The 23,203-nt window shown below is 58.0% G+C and overlaps 1 protein-coding gene, 10 non-coding genes and 5 pseudogenes across 13 annotated transcripts in view; all 16 read left to right on the top strand.

Moving 5' to 3' along the window:
• Positions 1-23,203, top strand: part of LOC146637699 (BPTF-associated chromatin complex component 1-like) — a 495,253-nt gene that overhangs the window by 35,582 nt on the left and 436,468 nt on the right. The window lies entirely within an intron of this gene.
• LOC146637954 (5S ribosomal RNA) lies at positions 51-169 on the top strand. Its single transcript, XR_014905494.1, has one exon. It is a non-coding gene; the product is annotated as a 5S ribosomal RNA (ribosomal RNA).
• On the top strand, positions 1,065-1,183 carry LOC146637953 (5S ribosomal RNA). Its single transcript, XR_014905598.1, has one exon. It is a non-coding gene; the product is annotated as a 5S ribosomal RNA (ribosomal RNA).
• LOC146637952 (5S ribosomal RNA) lies at positions 3,818-3,936 on the top strand (annotated as a pseudogene).
• LOC146637951 (5S ribosomal RNA) lies at positions 5,228-5,346 on the top strand. The gene has a single exon (XR_014905493.1). It is a non-coding gene; the product is annotated as a 5S ribosomal RNA (ribosomal RNA).
• On the top strand, positions 6,839-6,957 carry LOC146637950 (5S ribosomal RNA; annotated as a pseudogene).
• LOC146637949 (5S ribosomal RNA) lies at positions 7,694-7,812 on the top strand. The gene has a single exon (XR_014905588.1). It is a non-coding gene; the product is annotated as a 5S ribosomal RNA (ribosomal RNA).
• LOC146637948 (5S ribosomal RNA) lies at positions 9,458-9,576 on the top strand. The gene has a single exon (XR_014905492.1). It is a non-coding gene; the product is annotated as a 5S ribosomal RNA (ribosomal RNA).
• Positions 11,578-11,696, top strand: LOC146637947 (5S ribosomal RNA). Its single transcript, XR_014905491.1, has one exon. It is a non-coding gene; the product is annotated as a 5S ribosomal RNA (ribosomal RNA).
• On the top strand, positions 12,592-12,710 carry LOC146637946 (5S ribosomal RNA; annotated as a pseudogene).
• Positions 14,637-14,755, top strand: LOC146637945 (5S ribosomal RNA). Its single transcript, XR_014905558.1, has one exon. It is a non-coding gene; the product is annotated as a 5S ribosomal RNA (ribosomal RNA).
• Positions 15,968-16,086, top strand: LOC146637944 (5S ribosomal RNA). Its single transcript, XR_014905490.1, has one exon. It is a non-coding gene; the product is annotated as a 5S ribosomal RNA (ribosomal RNA).
• On the top strand, positions 16,982-17,100 carry LOC146637943 (5S ribosomal RNA). The gene has a single exon (XR_014905597.1). It is a non-coding gene; the product is annotated as a 5S ribosomal RNA (ribosomal RNA).
• On the top strand, positions 19,735-19,853 carry LOC146637942 (5S ribosomal RNA; annotated as a pseudogene).
• On the top strand, positions 21,145-21,263 carry LOC146637941 (5S ribosomal RNA). The gene has a single exon (XR_014906131.1). It is a non-coding gene; the product is annotated as a 5S ribosomal RNA (ribosomal RNA).
• Positions 22,756-22,874, top strand: LOC146637940 (5S ribosomal RNA; annotated as a pseudogene).

Raw genomic sequence — 23,203 nt, 5'->3', positions numbered from 1 at the left:
CCACCTAATCACTTGAATCCATAAATTGAGACATTGTGCTGGGGCCAGCAGCTTACGGCCATACCACCCTGAGCACGCCCGACCTCGTCTGATCTCGGAAGCTAAGCAGGGCTGGGCTTGGTTAGTACTTGGATGGGAGACTGCCTGGGAATACCTGGTGCTGTAAGCCTTTCATTTTCATGTCATTGAACCGCTTTTGATCCAGAGAAGGGGTGTATTAAAAGACCAAAAGCAGCTCCCCATTAATGAGGGCACATTAACGACATTTTGGCTGTTTTCCAATGTCTTGTGCTGCTAGCTGATGCCACTTACACCACACCAGGGCCTGAGTGACCGGCTGGGGCCACTTACACCACATCAGGGCCTGTGGCTGCTGGCTGAGGCCACTTACACCACACCAGGGCCTGTGGCTGCTGGCTGAGGCCACCTACACCACACCAGGGCCTTAGTTGCTATTGAGGCCAATTACACCACACCAGGGTCTGTGGCTCTTGCTCAGGCCACTTACACCACACCAGGGCCTGTGGCACTGGCTGAGGCCACTTACACCACACCAGGGCCTGTGGCTGCTGGCTGAGGCCACTTACACCACACAAGGGCCTGTGGCTGCTGGCTGAGGCCACCTACACCACACCAGGGCCTGTGGCTGCTGGCTGAGGCCACTTACAACACACCAGGGCCTGTGGCTCTTGCTCAGGCCACTTACACCACACCAGGGCCTGTGGCTCTTGCTCAGGCCACTTACACCACACCAGGGCCTGTGGCTCTTGCTCAGGCCACTCACATCACACCAGGCCCTGCGCTTCTGGCCGAGGCCATCTTCACCAAACCAGGCCCTGTGCTGCTTGCTGTGGCCATGTACAACACACCAGGCCCTGTGCTGGTTCCTGAGGCCATCTTCAACAATCCAGGGCCTGTGCTGTTGGATAAATGCCAAACTGAGCCTTTGGGTTAGGGTATTATGCAAACATGCAGGTATGGTTATAGGATTGTCTTCGTAACTTCAGGTACTTGCCACCTAATCACTTGAATCCATAAATTGAGACATTGTGCTGGGGCCAGCAGCTTACGGCCATACCACCCTGAGCACGCCTGACCTCGTCTGATCTCGGAAGCTAAGCAGGGCTGGGCTTGGTTAGTACTTGGATGGGAGACTGCCTGGGAACACCTGGTGCTGTAAGCCTTTCCTTTTCATGTCATTGAACCGCTTTTGATCCAGAGAAGGGGTGTATTAAAAGACCAAAAGCATCTGCCCATTAATGAGGGCACATTAACAACACTGCTTTTGGCTCTTTTCCAATGTCTTGTGCTGCTAGCTGATGCCACCTACACCACACCAGGGCCTGAGTGACCGGCTGGGGCCACTTACACCACATCAGGGCCTGTGGCTGCTGGCTGAGGCCACTTACACCACACCAGGGCCTGTGGCTGCTGGCTGAGGCCAGTTACACCACACCAGAGCCTGTGGCTGCTGGCTGAAGCCACTTACACCACACCAGGGCCTTAGTTGCTATTGAGGCCACTTACACCACACCAGGGCCTGTGGCTGCTGGCTGAGGCCACCTACACCACACCAGGGCCTGTGGCTGCTGGCTGAGGCGACTTACACCACACCAGGGCCCTTTTGCTGCTGGCTGAGGCCACTTACACCACACCAGTGCCTGTGGCTTCTGGCTGAGGTGACTTACACCACACCAGGGCCTGTGGCTCTTGCTCAGGCCACTCACATCACACCAGGCCCTGCGCTTCTGGCTGAGGCCATCTTCACCAAACCAGGCCCTGTGGCTCTTGCTCAGGCCACTTACACCACACCAGGGCCTGTGGCACTTGCTCAGGCCACTTACACCACACCAGGGCCTGTGGCTCTTGCTCAGGCCACTTACACCACACCAGGGCCTGTGGCTGCTGGCTGAGGCCACTTACACCACACCAGGGCCTGTGGCTCTTGCTCAGGCCACTCACATCACACCAGGCCCTGCGCTTCTGGCTGAGGCCATCTTCACCAAACCAGGCCCTGTGGCTCTTGCTCAGGCCACTTACACCACACCAGGGCCTTATTTGCTATTGAGGCCACTTACACCACACCAGGGCCTGTGGCTCTGGCTTAGGCCACTTACACCACACCAGGGCCTGTGGCTCTTGCTCAGGCCACTTACACCACACCAGGGCCTGTGGCACTGGCTGAGGCCACTTAGACCACACCAGGGCCTGTGGCTGCTGGCTGAGGCCACTTACAACACACCAGGGCCTGTGGCTGCTGGCTGAGGCCACTTACACCAAACCAGGGCCTGTGGCTCTTGCTCAGGCCACTTACACCACACCAGGGCCTGTGGCTGCTGGCTGAGGCCACTTACAACACACCAGGGCCTGTGGCTGCTGGCTGAGGCCACTTACACCAAACCAGGGCCTGTGGCTGCTGGCTGAGGCCACCTACACCACACCAGGGCCTTAGTTGCTATTGAGGCCAATTACACCACACCAGGGTCTGTGGCTCTTGCTCAGGCCACTTACACCACACCAGGGCCTGTGGCTGCTGGCTGAGGCCAGTTACACCACACCAGAGCTTGTGGCTGCTGGCTGAAGCCACTTACACCACACCAGGGCCTTAGTTGCTATTGAGGCCAATTACACCACACCAGGGTCTGTGGCTCTTGCTCAGGCCACTTACACCACACCAGGGCCTGTGGCACTGGCTGAGGCGACTTACACCACACCAGGGCCTGTGGCTGCTGGCTGAGGCCACTTACACCACACCAGGGCCTGTGGCTGCTGGCTGAGGCCACCTACACCCCACCAGGGCCTGTGGCTGCTGGCTGAGGCGACTTACACCACACCAGGGCCCTTTTGCTGCTGGCTGAGGCCACTTACACCACACCAGTGCCTGTGGCTTCTGGCTGAGGCGACTTACACCACACCAGGCCCTGCGCTTCTGGCCGAGGCCATCTTCACCAAACCTGGCCCTCTGCTGCTAGCTGTGGCCATGTACAACACACCAGGCCCTGTGCTGGTTCCTGAGGCCACTTACACCACACCAGTGCCTGTGGCTTCTGGCTGAGGCGACTTACACCACACCAGGGCCTGTGGCTGCTGGCTGAGGCCACTTACACCACACCAGGGCCTGTGGCTCTTGCTCAGGCCACTCACATCACACCAGGCCCTGCGCTTCTGGCCGAGGCCATCTTCACCAAACCAGGCCCTGTGGCTCTTGCTCAGGCCACTTACACCACACCAGGGCCTTATTTGCTATTGAGGCCACTTACACCACACCAGGGCCTGTGGCTCTGGCTTAGGTCACTTACACCACACCAGGGCCTGTGGCACTTGCTCAGGCCACTTACACCACACCAGGGCCTGTGGCTGCTGGCTGAGGCCACTTACACCACACCAGGGCCTGTGGCTCTTGCTCAGGCCACTTACACCACACCAGGGCCTGTGGCACTGGCTGAGGCCACTTAGACCACACCAGGGCCTGTGGCTGCTGGCTGAGGCCACTTACAACACACCAGGGCCTGTGGCTGCTGGCTGAGGCCACTTCCACCACACCAGGGCCTGTGGCTGCTTGCTGAGGCCATCTTCACCATACCAGGCCCTGTGCTGCTTGCTGTGGCCATGTAAAACACACCAGGTCCTGTGCTGGTTCTTGAGGCCATCTTCAACAATCCAGGGCCTGTGCTGTTGGATAAATGCCAAACTGAGCCTTTGGGTTAGGGTATTATGCAAACATGCAGGTATGGTTATAGGATTGTCTTCGTAACTTCAGGTACTTGCCACCTAATCACTTGAATCCATAAATTGAGACATTGTGCTGGGGCCAGCAGCTTACGGCCATACCACCCTGAGCACCCCCGACCTCGTCTGATCTAGTAAGCTAAGCAGGGCTGGGCTTGGTTAGTACTTGGATGGGAGACTGCCTGGGAATACCTTGTCCTGTAAGCCTTTCATGTCATTGAACCGCTTTTGATCCAGAGAAGGGGTGTATTAAAAGACCAAAAGCAGCTGCCCATTAATGAGGGCACATTAACGACACTGCTTTTGGCTCTTTTCCAATGTCTTGTGCTGCTAGCTGATGCCACCTACACCACACCAGGGCCTAAGTGACCGGCTGGGGCCACTTACACCACATCAGGGCCTGTGGCTGCTGGCTGAGGCCACTTACACCACACCAGGGCCTGTGGCTGCTGGCTGAGGCCACCTACACCCCACCAGGGCCTGTGGCTGCTAGCTGATGCCACCTACACCACACCAGGGCCTGAGTGACCGGCTGGGGCCACTTACACCACATCAGGGCCTGTGGCTCTGGCTGAGGCCACTTACACCACACCAGGGCCTGTGGCTGCTGGCTGAGGCCAGTTACACCACACCAGAGCCTGTGGCTGCTGGCTGAAGCCACTTACACCACACCAGGGCCTGTGGCTGCTGGCTGAGGCCACCTACACCACACCAGGGCCTTAGTTGCTATTGAGGCCAATTACACCACACCAGGGCCTGTGGCACTGGCTGAGGCCACCTACACCACACCAGGGAATTAGTTGCTATTGAGGCCAATTACACCACACCAGGGTCTGTGGCTCTTGCTCAGGCCACTTACACCACACCAGGGCCTGTGGCACTGGCTGAGGCCACTTACACCACACCAGGGCCTGTGGCTGCTGGCTGAGGCCACTTACACCACACCAGGGCCTGTGGCTGCTGGCTGAGGCCACTTACACCACACCAGGGCCTGTGGCTGCTGGCTGAGGCCACCTACACCACACCAGGGCCTGTGGCTGCTGACTGAGGAGACTTACACCACACCAGGGCCCTTTTGCTGCTGGCTGAGGCCACTTACACCACACCAGTGCCTGTGGCTTCTGGCTGAGGCGACTTACACCACACCAGGGCCTGTGGCTGCTGGCTGAGGCCACTTACACCACACCAGGGCCTGTGGCTCTTGCTCAGGCCACTCACATCACACCAGGCCCTGCGCTTCTGGCCGAGGCCATCTTCACCAAACCAGGCCCTGTGCTGCTTGCTGTGGCCATGTACAACACACCAGGCCCTGTGCTGGTTCCTGAGGCCATCTTCAACAATCCAGGGCCTGTGCTGTTGGATAAATGCCAAACTGAGTCTTTGGGTTAGGGTATTATGCAAACATGCAGGTATGGTTATAGGATTGTCTTCGTAACTTCAGGTACTTGCCACCTAATCACTTGAATCCATAAATTGAGACATTGTGCTGGGGCCAGCAGCTTACGGCCATACCACCCTGAGCACGCCCGACCTCGTCTGATCTCGGAAGCTAAGCAGGGCTGGGCTTGGTTAGTACTTGGATGGGAGACTGCCTGGGAATACCTGGTGCTGTAAGCCTTTCCTTTTCATGTCATTGAACCGCTTTTGATCCAGAGAAGGGGTGTATTAAAAGACCAAAAGCATCTGCCCATTAATGAGGGCACATTAACAACACTGCTTTTGGCTCTTTTCCAATGTCTTGTGCTGCTAGCTGATGCCACCTACACCACACCAGGGCCTGAGTGACCAGCTGGGGCCACTTACACCACATCAGGGCCTGTGGCTCTGGCTGAGGCCACTTACACCACACCAGGGCCTGTGGCTGCTGGCTGAGGCCAGTTACACCACACCAGAGCCTGTGGCTGCTGGCTGAAGCCACTTACACCACACCAGGGCCTTAGTTGCTATTGAGGCCACTTACACCACACCAGGGCCTGTGGCTGCTGGCTGAGGCCACCTACACCACACCAGGGCCTGTGGCTGCTGGCTGAGGCGACTTACACCACACCAGGGCCCTTTTGCTGCTGGCTGAGGCCACTTACACCACACCAGTGCCTGTGGCTTCTGGCTGAGGCGACTTACACCACACCAGGGCCTGTGGCTGCTGGCTGAGGCCACTTACACCACACCAGGGCCTGTGGCTCTTGCTCAGGCCACTCACATCACACCAGGCCCTGCGCTTCTGGCTGAGGCCATCTTCACCAAACCAGGCCCTGTGGCTCTTGCTCAGGCCACTTACACCACACCAGGGCCTTATTTGCTATTGAGGCCACTTACACCACACCAGGGCCTGTGGCTCTGGCTTAGGCCACTTACACCACACCAGGGCCTGTGGCACTTGCTCAGGCCACTTACACCACACCAGGGCCTGTGGCTCTTGCTCAGGCCACTTACACCACACCAGGGCCTGTGGCACTGGCTGAGGCCACTTAGACCACACCAGGGCCTGTGGCTGCTGGCTGAGGCCACTTACAACACACCAGGGCCTGTGGCTGCTGGCTGAGGCCACTTACACCAAACCAGGGCCTGTGGCTCTTGCTCAGGCCACTTACACCACACCAGGGCCTGTGGCTGCTGGCTGAGGCCACTTACAACACACCAGCGCCTGTGGCTGCTGGCTGAGGCCACTTACACCAAACCAGGGCCTGTGGCTCTTGCTCAGGCCACTTACACCACACCAGGGCCTGTGGCTGCTGGCTGAGGCCACCTACACCACACCAGGGCCTGTGGCTGCTGGCTGAGGCCACTTACACCACACCAGGGCCTGTGGCTCTTGCTCAGGCCACTCACATCACACCAGGCCCTGTGCTTCTGGCCGAGGCCATCTTCACCAAACCAGGCCCTGTGCTGCTTGCTGTGGCCATGTACAACACACCAGGCCCTGTGCTGGTTCCTGAGGCCATCTTCAACAATCCAGGGCCTGTGCTGTTGGATAAATGCCAAACTGAGCCTTTGGGTTAGGGTATTATGCAAACATGCAGGTATGGTTATAGGATTGTCTTCGTAACTTCAGGTACTTGCCACCTAATCACTTGAATCCATAAATTGAGACATTGTGCTGGGGCCAGCAGCTTACGGCCATACCACCCTGAGCACGCCCGACCTCGTCTGATCTCGGAAGCTAAGCAGGGCTGGGCTTGGTTAGTACTTGGATGGGAGACTGCCTGGGAATACCTTGTCCTGTAAGCCTTTCATGTCATTGAACCGCTTTTGATCCAGAGAAGGTGTGTATTAAAAGACCAAAAGCAGCTGCCCATTAATGAGGGCACATTAACGACACTGCTTTTGGCTCTTTTCCAATGTCTTGTGCTGCTAGCTGATGCCACCTACACCACACCAGGGCCTGAGTGACCGGCTGGGGCCACTTACACCACATCAGGGCCTGTGGCTCTGGCTGAGGCCACTTACACCACACCAGGGCCTGTGGCTGCTGGCTGAGGCCACCTACACCACACCAGGGCCTTAGTTGCTATTGAGGCCAATTACACCACACCAGGGTCTGTGGCTCTTGCTCAGGCCACTTACACCACACCAGGGCCTGTGGCACTGGCTGAGGCCACTTAGACCACACCAGGGCCTGTGGCTGCTGGCTGAGGCCACTTACAACACACCAGGGCCTGTGGCTGCTGGCTGAGGCCACTTACATCAAACCAGGGCCTGTGGCTGCTTGCTGAGGCCATCTTCACCAAACCAGGCCCTGTGCTGCTTGCTGTGGCCATGTAAAACACACCAGGTCCTGTGCTGGTTCTTGAGGCCATCTTCAACAATCCAGGGCCTGTGCTGTTGGATAAATGCCAAACTGAGCCTTTGGGTTAGGGTATTATGCAAACATGCAGGTATGGTTATAGGATTGTCTTCGTAACTTCAGGTACTTGCCACCTAATCACTTGAATCCATAAATTGAGACATTGTGCTGGGGCCAGCAGCTTACGGCCATACCACCCTGAGCACGCCCGACCTCGTCTGATCTCGGAAGCTAAGCAGGGCTGGACTTGGTTAGTACTTGGATGGGAGACTGCCTGGGAATACCTGGTGCTGTAAGCCTTTCATTTTCATGTCATTGAACCGCTTTTGATCCAGAGAAGGGGTGTATTAAAAGACCAAAAGCAGCTCCCCATTAATGAGGGCACATTAACGACATTTTGGCTGTTTTCCAATGTCTTGTGCTGCTAGCTGATGCCACCTACACCACACCAGGGCCTGAGTGACCGGCTGGGGCCACTTACACCACATCAGGGCCTGTGGCTGCTGGCTGAGGCCACTTACACCACACCAGGGCCTGTGGCTGCTGGCTGAGGCCACCTACACCACACCAGGGCCTTAGTTGCTATTGAGGCCAATTACACCACACCAGGGTCTGTGGCTCTTGCTCAGGCCACTTACACCACACCAGGACCTGTGGCACTGGCTGAGGCCACTTAGACCACACCAGGGCCTGTGGCTGCTGGCTGAGGCCAGTTACACCACACCAGAGCCTGTGGCTGCTGGCTGAAGCCACTTACACCACACCAGGGCCTTAGTTGCTATTGAGGCCACTTACACCACACCAGGGCCTGTGGCTGCTGGCTGAGGCCACCTACACCACACCAGGGCCTGTGGCTGCTGGCTGAGGCGACTTACACCACACCAGGGCCCTTTTGCTGCTGGCTGAGGCCACTTACACCACACCAGTGCCTGTGGCTTCTGGCTGAGGCGACTTACACCACACCAGGGCCTGTGGCTGCTGGCTGAGGCCACTTACACCACACCAGGGCCTGTGGCTCTTGCTCAGGCCACTCACATCACACCAGGCCCTGCGCTTCTGGCTGAGGCCATCTTCACCAAACCAGGCCCTGTGGCTCTTGCTCAGGCCACTTACACCACACCAGGGCCTTATTTGCTATTGAGGCCACTTACACCACACCAGGGCCTGTGGCTCTGGCTTAGGCCACTTACACCACACCAGGGCCTGTGGCACTTGCTCAGGCCACTTACACCACACCAGGGCCTGTGGCTCTTGCTCAGGCCACTTACACCACACCAGGGCCTGTGGCACTGGCTGAGGCCACTTAGACCACACCAGGGCCTGTGGCTGCTGGCTGAGGCCACTTACAACACACCAGGGCCTGTGGCTGCTGGCTGAGGCCACTTACACCAAACCAGGGCCTGTGGCTCTTGCTCAGGCCACTTACACCACACCAGGGCCTGTGGCTGCTGGCTGAGGCCACTTACAACACACCAGCGCCTGTGGCTGCTGGCTGAGGCCACTTACACCAAACCAGGGCCTGTGGCTCTTGCTCAGGCCACTTACACCACACCAGGGCCTGTGGCTGCTGGCTGAGGCCACCTACACCACACCAGGGCCTGTGGCTGCTGGCTGAGGCCACTTACACCACACCAGGGCCTGTGGCTCTTGCTCAGGCCACTCACATCACACCAGGCCCTGTGCTTCTGGCCGAGGCCATCTTCACCAAACCAGGCCCTGTGCTGCTTGCTGTGGCCATGTACAACACACCAGGCCCTGTGCTGGTTCCTGAGGCCATCTTCAACAATCCAGGGCCTGTGCTGTTGGATAAATGCCAAACTGAGCCTTTGGGTTAGGGTATTATGCAAACATGCAGGTATGGTTATAGGATTGTCTTCGTAACTTCAGGTACTTGCCACCTAATCACTTGAATCCATAAATTGAGACATTGTGCTGGGGCCAGCAGCTTACGGCCATACCACCCTGAGCACGCCCGACCTCGTCTGATCTCGGAAGCTAAGCAGGGCTGGGCTTGGTTAGTACTTGGATGGGAGACTGCCTGGGAATACCTGGTGCTGTAAGCCTTTCATTTTCATGTCATTGAACCGCTTTTGATCCAGAGAAGGGGTGTATTAAAAGACCAAAAGCAGCTGCCCATTAATGAGGGCACATTAACGACACTGCTTTTGGCTCTTTTCCAATGTCTTGTGCTGCTAGCTGATGCCACCTACACCACACCAGGGCCTGAGTGACCGGCTGGGGCCACTTACACCACATCAGGGCCTGTGGCTCTGGCTGAGGCCACTTACACCACACCAGGGCCTGTGGCTGCTGGCTGAGGCCACCTACACCACACCAGGGCCTTAGTTGCTATTGAGGCCAATTACACCACACCAGGGTCTGTGGCTCTTGCTCAGGCCACTTACACCACACCAGGGCCTGTGGCACTGGCTGAGGCCACTTACACCACACCAGGGCCTGTGGCTGCTGGCTGAGGCCACCTACACCACACCAGGGCCTGTGGCTGCTGGCTGAGGCCACTTACACCACACCAGGGCCTGTGGCTCTTGCTCAGGCCACTCACATCACACCAGGCCCTGCGCTTCTGGCCGAGGCCATCTTCACCAAACCAGGCCCTGTGGCTCTTGCTCAGGCCACTTACACCACACCAGGGCCTTATTTGCTATTGAGGCCAATTACACCACACCAGGGTCTGTGGCTCTTGCTCAGGCCACTTACACCACACCAGGGCCTGTGGCACTGGCTGAGGCCACTTACACCACACAAGGGCCTGTGGCTGCTGGCTGAGACCACCTACACCACACCAGGGCCTGTGGCTGCTGGCTGAGACCACTTACACCACACCAGGGCCTGTGGCTGCTGGCTGAGGCCACCTACACCACACCAGGGCCTGTGGCTGCTGACTGAGGCGACTTACACCACACCAGGGCCCTTTTGCTGCTGGCTGAGGCCACTTACACCACACCAGTGCCTGTGGCTTCTGGCTGAGGCGACTTACACCACACCAGGGCCTGTGGCTGCTGGCTGAGGCCACTTACACCACACAAGGGCCTGAGTGACCCGCTGGGGCCACTTACACCACATCAGGGCCTGTGGCTCTGGCTGAGGCCACTTACACCACACCAGGGCCTGTGGCTGCTGGCTGAGGCCACTTACACCACACCAGGGCCTGTGGCTGCTGGCTGAGGCCACTTACACCACACAAGGGCCTGAGTGACCGGCTGGGGCCACTTACACCACATCAGGGCCTGTGGCTCTGGCTGAGGCCACTTACACCACACCAGGGCCTGAGTGACCGGCTGGGGCCACTTACACCACATCAGGGCCTGTGGCTCTGGCTGAGGCCACTTACACCACACCAGGGCCTGTGGCTGCTGGCTGAGGCCAATTACACCACACCAGGGTCTGTGGCTCTTGCTCAGGCCACTTACACCACACCAGGGCCTGTGGCACTGGCTGAGGCCACTTACACCACACCAGGGCCTGTGGCTGCTGGCTGAGGCCACTTACACCACACAAGGGCCTGTGGCTGCTGGCTGAGGCCACCTACACCACACCAGGGCCTGTGGCTGCTGGCTGAGGCCACTTACAACACACCAGGGCCTGTGGCTCTTGCTCAGGCCACTCATATCACACCAGGCCCTGTGCTTCTGGCCGAGGCCATCTTCACCAAACCAGGCCCTGTGGCTCTTGCTCAGGCCACTTACACCACACCAGGGCCTTATTTGCTATTGAGGCCACTTACACCACACCAGGGCCTGTGGCTCTGGCTTAGGTCACTTACACCACACCAGGGCCTGTGGCACTTGCTCAGGCCATCTTCACCAAACCAGGCCCTGTGCTGCTTGCTGTGGCCATGTAAAACACACCAGGTCCTGTGCTGGTTCTTGAGGCCATCTTCAACAATCCAGGGCCTGTGCTGTTGGATAAATGCCAAACTGAGCCTTTGGGTTAGGGTATTATGCAAACATGCAGGTATGGTTATAGGATTGTCTTCGTAACTTCAGGTACTTGCCACCTAATCACTTGAATCCATAAATTGAGACATTGTGCTGGGGCCAGCAGCTTACGGCCATACCACCCTGAGCACGCCCGACCTCGTCTGATCTCGGAAGCTAAGCAGGGCTGGGCTTGGTTAGTACTTGGATGGGAGACTGCCTGGGAATACCTGGTGCTGTAAGCCTTTGATTTTCATGTCATTGAACCGCTTTTGATCCAGAGAAGGGGTGTATTAAAAGACCAAAAGCAGCTCCCCATTAATGAGGGCACATTAACGACATTTTGGCTGTTTTCCAATGTCTTGTGCTGCTAGCTGATGCCACCTACACCACACCAGGGCCTGAGTGACCGGCTGGGGCCACTTACACCACATCAGGGCCTGTGGCTGCTGGCTGAGGCCACTTACACCACACCAGGGCCTGTGGCTGCTGGCTGAGGCCACCTACACCACACCAGGGCCTTAGTTGCTATTGAGGCCAATTACACCACACCAGGGTCTGTGGCTCTTGCTCAGGCCACTTACACCACACCAGGGCCTGTGGCACTGGCTGAGGCCACTTACACCACACCAGGGCCTGTGGCTGCTGGCTGAGGCCACTTACACCACACAAGGGCCTGTGGCTGCTGGCTGAGGCCACCTACACCACACCAGGGCCTGTGGCTGCTGGCTGAGGCCACTTACAACACACCAGGGCCTGTGGCTCTTGCTCAGGCCACTTACACCACACCAGGGCCTGTGGCTCTTGCTCAGGCCACTTACACCACACCAGGGCCTGTGGCTCTTGCTCAGGCCACTCACATCACACCAGGCCCTGCGCTTCTGGCCGAGGCCATCTTCACCAAACCAGGCCCTGTGCTGCTTGCTGTGGCCATGTACAACACACCAGGCCCTGTGCTGGTTCCTGAGGCCATCTTCAACAATCCAGGGCCTGTGCTGTTGGATAAATGCCAAACTGAGCCTTTGGGTTAGGGTATTATGCAAACATGCAGGTATGGTTATAGGATTGTCTTCGTAACTTCAGGTACTTGCCACCTAATCACTTGAATCCATAAATTGAGACATTGTGCTGGGGCCAGCAGCTTACGGCCATACCACCCTGAGCACGCCCGACCTCGTCTGATCTCGGAAGCTAAGCAGGGCTGGGCTTGGTTAATACTTGGATGGGAGACTGCCTGGGAATACCTGGTGCTGTAAGCCTTTCCTTTTCATGTCATTGAACCGCTTTTGATCCAGAGAAGGGGTGTATTAAAAGACCAAAAGCATCTGCCCATTAATGAGGGCACATTAACAACACTGCTTTTGGCTCTTTTCCAATGTCTTGTGCTGCTAGCTGATGCCACCTACACCACACCAGGGCCTGAGTGACCGGCTGGGGCCACTTACACCACATCAGGGCCTGTGGCTCTGGCTGAGGCCACTTACACCACACCAGGGCCTGTGGCTGCTGGCTGAGGCCACCTACACCACACCAGGGCCTTAGTTGCTATTGAGGCCAATTACACCACACCAGGGTCTGTGGCTCTTGCTCAGGCCACTTACACCACACCAGGGCCTGTGGCACTGGCTGAGGCCACTTACACCACACCAGGGCCTGTGGCTGCTGGCTGAGGCCACCTACACCACACCAGGGCCTGTGGCTGCTGGCTGAGGCCACTTACACCACACAAGGGCCTGTGGCTGCTGGCTGAGGCCACCTACACCACACCAGGGCCTGTGGCTGCTGGCTGAGGCCACTTACACCACACCAGGGCCTGTGGCTCTTGCTCAGGCCACTCACATCACACCAGGCCCTGCGCTTCTGGCCGAGGCCATCTTCACCAAACCAGGCCCTGTGGCTCTTGCTCAGGCCACTTACACCACACCAGGGCCTTATTTGCTATTGAGGCCAATTACACCACACCAGGGTCTGTGGCTCTTGCTCAGGCCACTTACACCACACCAGGGCCTGTGGCACTGGCTGAGGCCACTTACACCACACAAGGGCCTGTGGCTGCTGGCTGAGACCACCTACACCACACCAGGGCCTGTGGCTGCTGGCTGAGACCACTTACACCACACCAGGGCCTGTGGCTGCTGGCTGAGGCCACCTACACCACACCAGGGCCTGTGGCTGCTGACTGAGGCGACTTACACCACACCAGGGCCCTTTTGCTGCTGGCTGAGGCCACTTACACCACACCAGTGCCTGTGGCTTCTGGCTGAGGCGACTTACACCACACCAGGGCCTGTGGCTGCTGGCTGAGGCCACTTACACCACACAAGGGCCTGAGTGACCCGCTGGGGCCACTTACACCACATCAGGGCCTGTGGCTCTGGCTGAGGCCACTTACACCACACCAGGGCCTGTGGCTGCTGGCTGAGGCCACTTACACCACACCAGGGCCTGTGGCTGCTGGCTGAGGCCACTTACACCACACAAGGGCCTGAGTGACCGGCTGGGGCCACTTACACCACATCAGGGCCTGTGGCTCTGGCTGAGGCCACTTACACCACACCAGGGCCTGAGTGACCGGCTGGGGCCACTTACACCACATCAGGGCCTGTGGCTCTGGCTGAGGCCACTTACACCACACCAGGGCCTGTGGCTGCTGGCTGAGGCCAATTACACCACACCAGGGTCTGTGGCTCTTGCTCAGGCCACTTACACCACACCAGGGCCTGTGGCACTGGCTGAGGCCACTTACACCACACCAGGGCCTGTGGCTGCTGGCTGAGGCCACTTACACCACACAAGGGCCTGTGGCTGCTGGCTGAGGCCACCTACACCACACCAGGGCCTGTGGCTGCTGGCTGAGGCCACTTACAACACACCAGGGCCTGTGGCTCTTGCTCAGGCCACTCATATCACACCAGGCCCTGTGCTTCTGGCCGAGGCCATCTTCACCAAACCAGGCCCTGTGCTGCTTGCTGTGGCCATGTACAACACACCAGGCCCTGTGCTGGTTCCTGAGGCCATCTTCAACAATCCAGGGCCTGTGCTGTTGGATAAATGCCAAACTGAGCCTTTGGGTTAGGGTATTATGCAAACATGCAGGTATGGTTATAGGATTGTCTTCGTAACTTCAGGTACTTGCCACCTCATCACTTGAATCCATAAATTGAGACATTGTGCTGGGGCCAGCAGCTTACGGCCATACCACCCTGAGCACGCCCGACCTCGTCTGATCTCGGAAGCTAAGCAGGGCTGGGCTTGGTTAGTACTTGGATGGGAGACTGCCTGGGAATACCTGGTGCTGTAAGTCTTTCATTTTCATGTCATTGAACCGCTTTTGATCCAGAGAAGGGGTGTATTAAAAGACCAAAAGCAGCTGCCCATTAATGAGGGCACATTAACGACACTGCTTTTGGCTCTTTTCCAATGTCTTGTGCTGCTAGCTGATGCCACCTACACCACACCAGGGCCTGTGGCTCTGGCTGAGGCCACTTACACCACACCAGGGCCTGTGGCTGCTGGCTGAGGCCAGTTACACCACACCAGGGCCTTAGTTGCTATTGAGGCCACTTACACCACACCAGGGCCTGTGGCTCTTGCTCAGGCCACTCACATCACACCAGGCCCTGCGCTTCTGGCCGAGGCCATCTTCACCAAACCTGGCCCTCTGCTGCTAGCTGTGGCCATGTACAACACACCAGGCCCTGTGCTGGTTCCTGAGGCCACTTACACCACACCAGTGCCTGTGGCTTCTGGCTGAGGCGACTTACACCACACCAGGGCCTGTGGCTGCTGGCTGAGGCCACTTACACCACACCAGGGCCTGTGGCTCTTGCTCAGGCCACTCACATCACACCAGGCCCTGCGCTTCTGGCCGAGGCCATCTTCACCAAACCAGGCCCTGTGGCTCTTGCTCAGGCCACTTACACCACACCAGGGCCTTATTTGCTATTGAGGCCACTTACACCACACCAGGGCCTGTGGCTCTGGCTTAGGTCACTTACACCACACCAGGGCCTGTGGCACTTGCTCAGGCCACTTACACCACACCAGGGCCTGTGGCTGCTGGCTGAGGCCACTTACACCACACCAGGGCCTGTGGCTCTTGCTCAGGCCACTTACACCACACCAGGGCCTGTGGCACTGGCTGAGGCCACTTAGACCACACCAGGGCCTGTGGCTGCTGGCTGAGGCCACTTACAACACACCAGGGCCTGTGGCTGCTGGCTGAGGCCACTTACACCAAACCAGGGCCTGTGGCTGCTTGCTGAGGCCATCTTCACCAAACCAGGCCCTGTGCTGCTTGCTGTGGCCATGTAAAACACACCAGGTCCTGTGCTGGTTCTTGAGGCCATCTTCAACAATCCAGGGCCTGTGCTGTTGGATAAATGCCAAACTGAGCCTTTGGGTTAGGGTATTATGCAAACATGCAGGTATGGTTATAGGATTGTCTTCGTAACTTCAGGTACTTGCCACCTAATCACTTGAATCCATAAATTGAGACATTGTGCTGGGGCCAGCAGCTTACGGCCATACCACCCTGAGCACGCCCGACCTCGTCTGATCTCGGAAGCTAAGCAGGGCTGGGCTTGGTTAGTACTTGGATGGGAGACTGCCTGGGAATACCTGGTGCTGTAAGCCTTTCATTTTCATGTCATTGAACCGCTTTTGATCCAGAGAAGGGGTGTATTAAAAGACCAAAAGCAGCTCCCCATTAATGAGGGCACATTAACGACATTTTGGCTGTTTTCCAATGTCTTGTGCTGCTAGCTGATGCCACTTACACCACACCAGGGCCTGAGTGACCGGCTGGGGCCACTTACACCACATCAGGGCCTGTGGCTGCTGGCTGAGGCCACTTACACCACACCAGGGCCTGTGGCTGCTGGCTGAGGCCACCTACACCACACCAGGGCCTTAGTTGCTATTGAGGCCAATTACACCACACCAGGGTCTGTGGCTCTTGCTCAGGCCACTTACACCACACCAGGGCCTGTGGCACTGGCTGAGGCCACTTACACCACACCAGGGCCTGTGGCTGCTGGCTGAGGCCACTTACACCACACAAGGGCCTGTGGCTGCTGGCTGAGGCCACCTACACCACACCAGGGCCTGTGGCTGCTGGCTGAGGCCACTTACAACACACCAGGGCCTGTGGCTCTTGCTCAGGCCACTTACACCACACCAGGGCCTGTGGCTCTTGCTCAGGCCACTTACACCACACCAGGGCCTGTGGCTCTTGCTCAGGCCACTCACATCACACCAGGCCCTGCGCTTCTGGCCGAGGCCATCTTCACCAAACCAGGCCCTGTGCTGCTTGCTGTGGCCATGTACAACACACCAGGCCCTGTGCTGGTTCCTGAGGCCATCTTCAACAATCCAGGGCCTGTGCTGTTGGATAAATGCCAAACTGAGCCTTTGGGTTAGGGTATTATGCAAACATGCAGGTATGGTTATAGGATTGTCTTCGTAACTTCAGGTACTTGCCACCTAATCACTTGAATCCATAAATTGAGACATTGTGCTGGGGCCAGCAGCTTACGGCCATACCACCCTGAGCACGCCTGACCTCGTCTGATCTCGGAAGCTAAGCAGGGCTGGGCTTGGTTAGTACTTGGATGGGAGACTGCCTGGGAACACCTGGTGCTGTAAGCCTTTCCTTTTCATGTCATTGAACCGCTTTTGATCCAGAGAAGGGGTGTATTAAAAGACCAAAAGCATCTGCCCATTAATGAGGGCACATTAACAACACTGCTTTTGGCTCTTTTCCAATGTCTTGTGCTGCTAGCTGATGCCACCTACACCACACCAGGGCCTGAGTGACCGGCTGGGGCCACTTACACCACATCAGGGCCTGTGGCTGCTGGCTGAGGCCACTTACACCACACCAGGGCCTGTGGCTGCTGGCTGAGGCCAGTTACACCACACCAGAGCCTGTGGCTGCTGGCTGAAGCCACTTACACCACACCAGGGCCTTAGTTGCTATTGAGGCCACTTACACCACACCAGGGCCTGTGGCTGCTGGCTGAGGCCACCTACACCACACCAGGGCCTGTGGCTGCTGGCTGAGGCGACTTACACCACACCAGGGCCCTTTTGCTGCTGGCTGAGGCCACTTACACCACACCAGTGCCTGTGGCTTCTGGCTGAGGTGACTTACACCACACCAGGGCCTGTGGCTCTTGCTCAGGCCACTCACATCACACCAGGCCCTGCGCTTCTGGCTGAGGCCATCTTCACCAAACCAGGCCCTGTGGCTCTTGCTCAGGCCACTTACACCACACCAGGGCCTGTGGCACTTGCTCAGGCCACTTACACCACACCAGGGCCTGTGGCTCTTGCTCAGGCCACTTACACCACACCAGGGCCTGTGGCTGCTGGCTGAGGCCACTTACACCACACCAGGGCCTGTGGCTCTTGCTCAGGCCACTCACATCACACCAGGCCCTGCGCTTCTGGCTGAGGCCATCTTCACCAAACCAGGCCCTGTGGCTCTTGCTCAGGCCACTTACACCACACCAGGGCCTTATTTGCTATTGAGGCCACTTACACCACACCAGGGCCTGTGGCTCTGGCTTAGGCCACTTACACCACACCAGGGCCTGTGGCTCTTGCTCAGGCCACTTACACCACACCAGGGCCTGTGGCACTGGCTGAGGCCACTTAGACCACACCAGGGCCTGTGGCTGCTGGCTGAGGCCACTTACAACACACCAGGGCCTGTGGCTGCTGGCTGAGGCCACTTACACCAAACCAGGGCCTGTGGCTCTTGCTCAGGCCACTTACACCACACCAGGGCCTGTGGCTGCTGGCTGAGGCCACTTACAACACACCAGGGCCTGTGGCTGCTGGCTGAGGCCACTTACACCAAACCAGGGCCTGTGGCTGCTGGCTGAGGCCACCTACACCACACCAGGGCCTTAGTTGCTATTGAGGCCAATTACACCACACCAGGGTCTGTGGCTCTTGCTCAGGCCACTTACACCACACCAGGGCCTGTGGCTGCTGGCTGAGGCCAGTTACACCACACCAGAGCTTGTGGCTGCTGGCTGAAGCCACTTACACCACACCAGGGCCTTAGTTGCTATTGAGGCCAATTACACCACACCAGGGTCTGTGGCTCTTGCTCAGGCCACTTACACCACACCAGGGCCTGTGGCACTGGCTGAGGCGACTTACACCACACCAGGGCCTGTGGCTGCTGGCTGAGGCCACTTACACCACACCAGGGCCTGTGGCTGCTGGCTGAGGCCACCTACACCCCACCAGGGCCTGTGGCTGCTGGCTGAGGCGACTTACACCACACCAGGGCCCTTTTGCTGCTGGCTGAGGCCACTTACACCACACCAGTGCCTGTGGCTTCTGGCTGAGGCGACTTACACCACACCAGGCCCTGCGCTTCTGGCCGAGGCCATCTTCACCAAACCTGGCCCTCTGCTGCTAGCTGTGGCCATGTACAACACACCAGGCCCTGTGCTGGTTCCTGAGGCCACTTACACCACACCAGTGCCTGTGGCTTCTGGCTGAGGCGACTTACACCACACCAGGGCCTGTGGCTGCTGGCTGAGGCCACTTACACCACACCAGGGCCTGTGGCTCTTGCTCAGGCCACTCACATCACACCAGGCCCTGCGCTTCTGGCCGAGGCCATCTTCACCAAACCAGGCCCTGTGGCTCTTGCTCAGGCCACTTACACCACACCAGGGCCTTATTTGCTATTGAGGCCACTTACACCACACCAGGGCCTGTGGCTCTGGCTTAGGTCACTTACACCACACCAGGGCCTGTGGCACTTGCTCAGGCCACTTACACCACACCAGGGCCTGTGGCTGCTGGCTGAGGCCACTTACACCACACCAGGGCCTGTGGCTCTTGCTCAGGCCACTTACACCACACCAGGGCCTGTGGCACTGGCTGAGGCCACTTAGACCACACCAGGGCCTGTGGCTGCTGGCTGAGGCCACTTACAACACACCAGGGCCTGTGGCTGCTGGCTGAGGCCACTTCCACCACACCAGGGCCTGTGGCTGCTTGCTGAGGCCATCTTCACCATACCAGGCCCTGTGCTGCTTGCTGTGGCCATGTAAAACACACCAGGTCCTGTGCTGGTTCTTGAGGCCATCTTCAACAATCCAGGGCCTGTGCTGTTGGATAAATGCCAAACTGAGCCTTTGGGTTAGGGTATTATGCAAACATGCAGGTATGGTTATAGGATTGTCTTCGTAACTTCAGGTACTTGCCACCTAATCACTTGAATCCATAAATTGAGACATTGTGCTGGGGCCAGCAGCTTACGGCCATACCACCCTGAGCACCCCCGACCTCGTCTGATCTAGTAAGCTAAGCAGGGCTGGGCTTGGTTAGTACTTGGATGGGAGACTGCCTGGGAATACCTTGTCCTGTAAGCCTTTCATGTCATTGAACCGCTTTTGATCCAGAGAAGGGGTGTATTAAAAGACCAAAAGCAGCTGCCCATTAATGAGGGCACATTAACGACACTGCTTTTGGCTCTTTTCCAATGTCTTGTGCTGCTAGCTGATGCCACCTACACCACACCAGGGCCTAAGTGACCGGCTGGGGCCACTTACACCACATCAGGGCCTGTGGCTGCTGGCTGAGGCCACTTACACCACACCAGGGCCTGTGGCTGCTGGCTGAGGCCACCTACACCCCACCAGGGCCTGTGGCTGCTAGCTGATGCCACCTACACCACACCAGGGCCTGAGTGACCGGCTGGGGCCACTTACACCACATCAGGGCCTGTGGCTCTGGCTGAGGCCACTTACACCACACCAGGGCCTGTGGCTGCTGGCTGAGGCCAGTTACACCACACCAGAGCCTGTGGCTGCTGGCTGAAGCCACTTACACCACACCAGGGCCTGTGGCTGCTGGCTGAGGCCACCTACACCACACCAGGGCCTTAGTTGCTATTGAGGCCAATTACACCACACCAGGGCCTGTGGCACTGGCTGAGGCCACCTACACCACACCAGGGAATTAGTTGCTATTGAGGCCAATTACACCACACCAGGGTCTGTGGCTCTTGCTCAGGCCACTTACACCACACCAGGGCCTGTGGCACTGGCTGAGGCCACTTACACCACACCAGGGCCTGTGGCTGCTGGCTGAGGCCACTTACACCACACCAGGGCCTGTGGCTGCTGGCTGAGGCCACTTACACCACACCAGGGCCTGTGGCTGCTGGCTGAGGCCACCTACACCACACCAGGGCCTGTGGCTGCTGACTGAGGAGACTTACACCACACCAGGGCCCTTTTGCTGCTGGCTGAGGCCACTTACACCACACCAGTGCCTGTGGCTTCTGGCTGAGGCGACTTACACCACACCAGGGCCTGTGGCTGCTGGCTGAGGCCACTTACACCACACCAGGGCCTGTGGCTCTTGCTCAGGCCACTCACATCACACCAGGCCCTGCGCTTCTGGCCGAGGCCATCTTCACCAAACCAGGCCCTGTGCTGCTTGCTGTGGCCATGTACAACACACCAGGCCCTGTGCTGGTTCCTGAGGCCATCTTCAACAATCCAGGGCCTGTGCTGTTGGATAAATGCCAAACTGAGTCTTTGGGTTAGGGTATTATGCAAACATGCAGGTATGGTTATAGGATTGTCTTCGTAACTTCAGGTACTTGCCACCTAATCACTTGAATCCATAAATTGAGACATTGTGCTGGGGCCAGCAGCTTACGGCCATACCACCCTGAGCACGCCCGACCTCGTCTGATCTCGGAAGCTAAGCAGGGCTGGGCTTGGTTAGTACTTGGATGGGAGACTGCCTGGGAATACCTGGTGCTGTAAGCCTTTCCTTTTCATGTCATTGAACCGCTTTTGATCCAGAGAAGGGGTGTATTAAAAGACCAAAAGCATCTGCCCATTAATGAGGGCACATTAACAACACTGCTTTTGGCTCTTTTCCAATGTCTTGTGCTGCTAGCTGATGCCACCTACACCACACCAGGGCCTGAGTGACCAGCTGGGGCCACTTACACCACATCAGGGCCTGTGGCTCTGGCTGAGGCCACTTACACCACACCAGGGCCTGTGGCTGCTGGCTGAGGCCAGTTACACCACACCAGAGCCTGTGGCTGCTGGCTGAAGCCACTTACACCACACCAGGGCCTTAGTTGCTATTGAGGCCACTTACACCACACCAGGGCCTGTGGCTGCTGGCTGAGGCCACCTACACCACACCAGGGCCTGTGGCTGCTGGCTGAGGCGACTTACACCACACCAGGGCCCTTTTGCTGCTGGCTGAGGCCACTTACACCACACCAGTGCCTGTGGCTTCTGGCTGAGGCGACTTACACCACACCAGGGCCTGTGGCTGCTGGCTGAGGCCACTTACACCACACCAGGGCCTGTGGCTCTTGCTCAGGCCACTCACATCACACCAGGCCCTGCGCTTCTGGCTGAGGCCATCTTCACCAAACCAGGCCCTGTGGCTCTTGCTCAGGCCACTTACACCACACCAGGGCCTTATTTGCTATTGAGGCCACTTACACCACACCAGGGCCTGTGGCTCTGGCTTAGGCCACTTACACCACACCAGGGCCTGTGGCACTTGCTCAGGCCACTTACACCACACCAGGGCCTGTGGCTCTTGCTCAGGCCACTTACACCACACCAGGGCCTGTGGCACTGGCTGAGGCCACTTAGACCACACCAGGGCCTGTGGCTGCTGGCTGAGGCCACTTACAACACACCAGGGCCTGTGGCTGCTGGCTGAGGCCACTTACACCAAACCAGGGCCTGTGGCTCTTGCTCAGGCCACTTACACCACACCAGGGCCTGTGGCTGCTGGCTGAGGCCACTTACAACACACCAGCGCCTGTGGCTGCTGGCTGAGGCCACTTACACCAAACCAGGGCCTGTGGCTCTTGCTCAGGCCACTTACACCACACCAGGGCCTGTGGCTGCTGGCTGAGGCCACCTACACCACACCAGGGCCTGTGGCTGCTGGCTGAGGCCACTTACACCACACCAGGGCCTGTGGCTCTTGCTCAGGCCACTCACATCACACCAGGCCCTGTGCTTCTGGCCGAGGCCATCTTCACCAAACCAGGCCCTGTGCTGCTTGCTGTGGCCATGTACAACACACCAGGCCCTGTGCTGGTTCCTGAGGCCATCTTCAACAATCCAGGGCCTGTGCTGTTGGATAAATGCCAAACTGAGCCTTTGGGTTAGGGTATTATGCAAACATGCAGGTATGGTTATAGGATTGTCTTCGTAACTTCAGGTACTTGCCACCTAATCACTTGAATCCATAAATTGAGACATTGTGCTGGGGCCAGCAGCTTACGGCCATACCACCCTGAGCACGCCCGACCTCGTCTGATCTCGGAAGCTAAGCAGGGCTGGGCTTGGTTAGTACTTGGATGGGAGACTGCCTGGGAATACCTTGTCCTGTAAGCCTTTCATGTCATTGAACCGCTTTTGATCCAGAGAAGGGGTGTATTAAAAGACCAAAAGCAGCTGCCCATTAATGAGGGCACATTAACGACACTGCTTTTGGCTCTTTTCCAATGTCTTGTGCTGCTAGCTGATGCCACCTACACCACACCAGGGCCTGAGTGACCGGCTGGGGCCACTTACACCACATCAGGGCCTGTGGCTCTGGCTGAGGCCACTTACACCACACCAGGGCCTGTGGCTGCTGGCTGAGGCCACCTACACCACACCAGGGCCTTAGTTGCTATTGAGGCCAATTACACCACACCAGGGTCTGTGGCTCTTGCTCAGGC

This window comes from Diplotaxodon limnothrissa, linkage group LG3 (assembly GCF_057381915.1).
Source record: "Diplotaxodon limnothrissa isolate DT_005_m linkage group LG3, D_limnothrissa_male_GT1.1, whole genome shotgun sequence".
NCBI lineage: Eukaryota > Metazoa > Chordata > Actinopteri > Cichliformes > Cichlidae > Diplotaxodon > Diplotaxodon limnothrissa.
The sequence above is the reverse complement of the archived record's forward strand: the minus strand, read 5'-3'. Positions and strand labels throughout refer to the sequence as shown.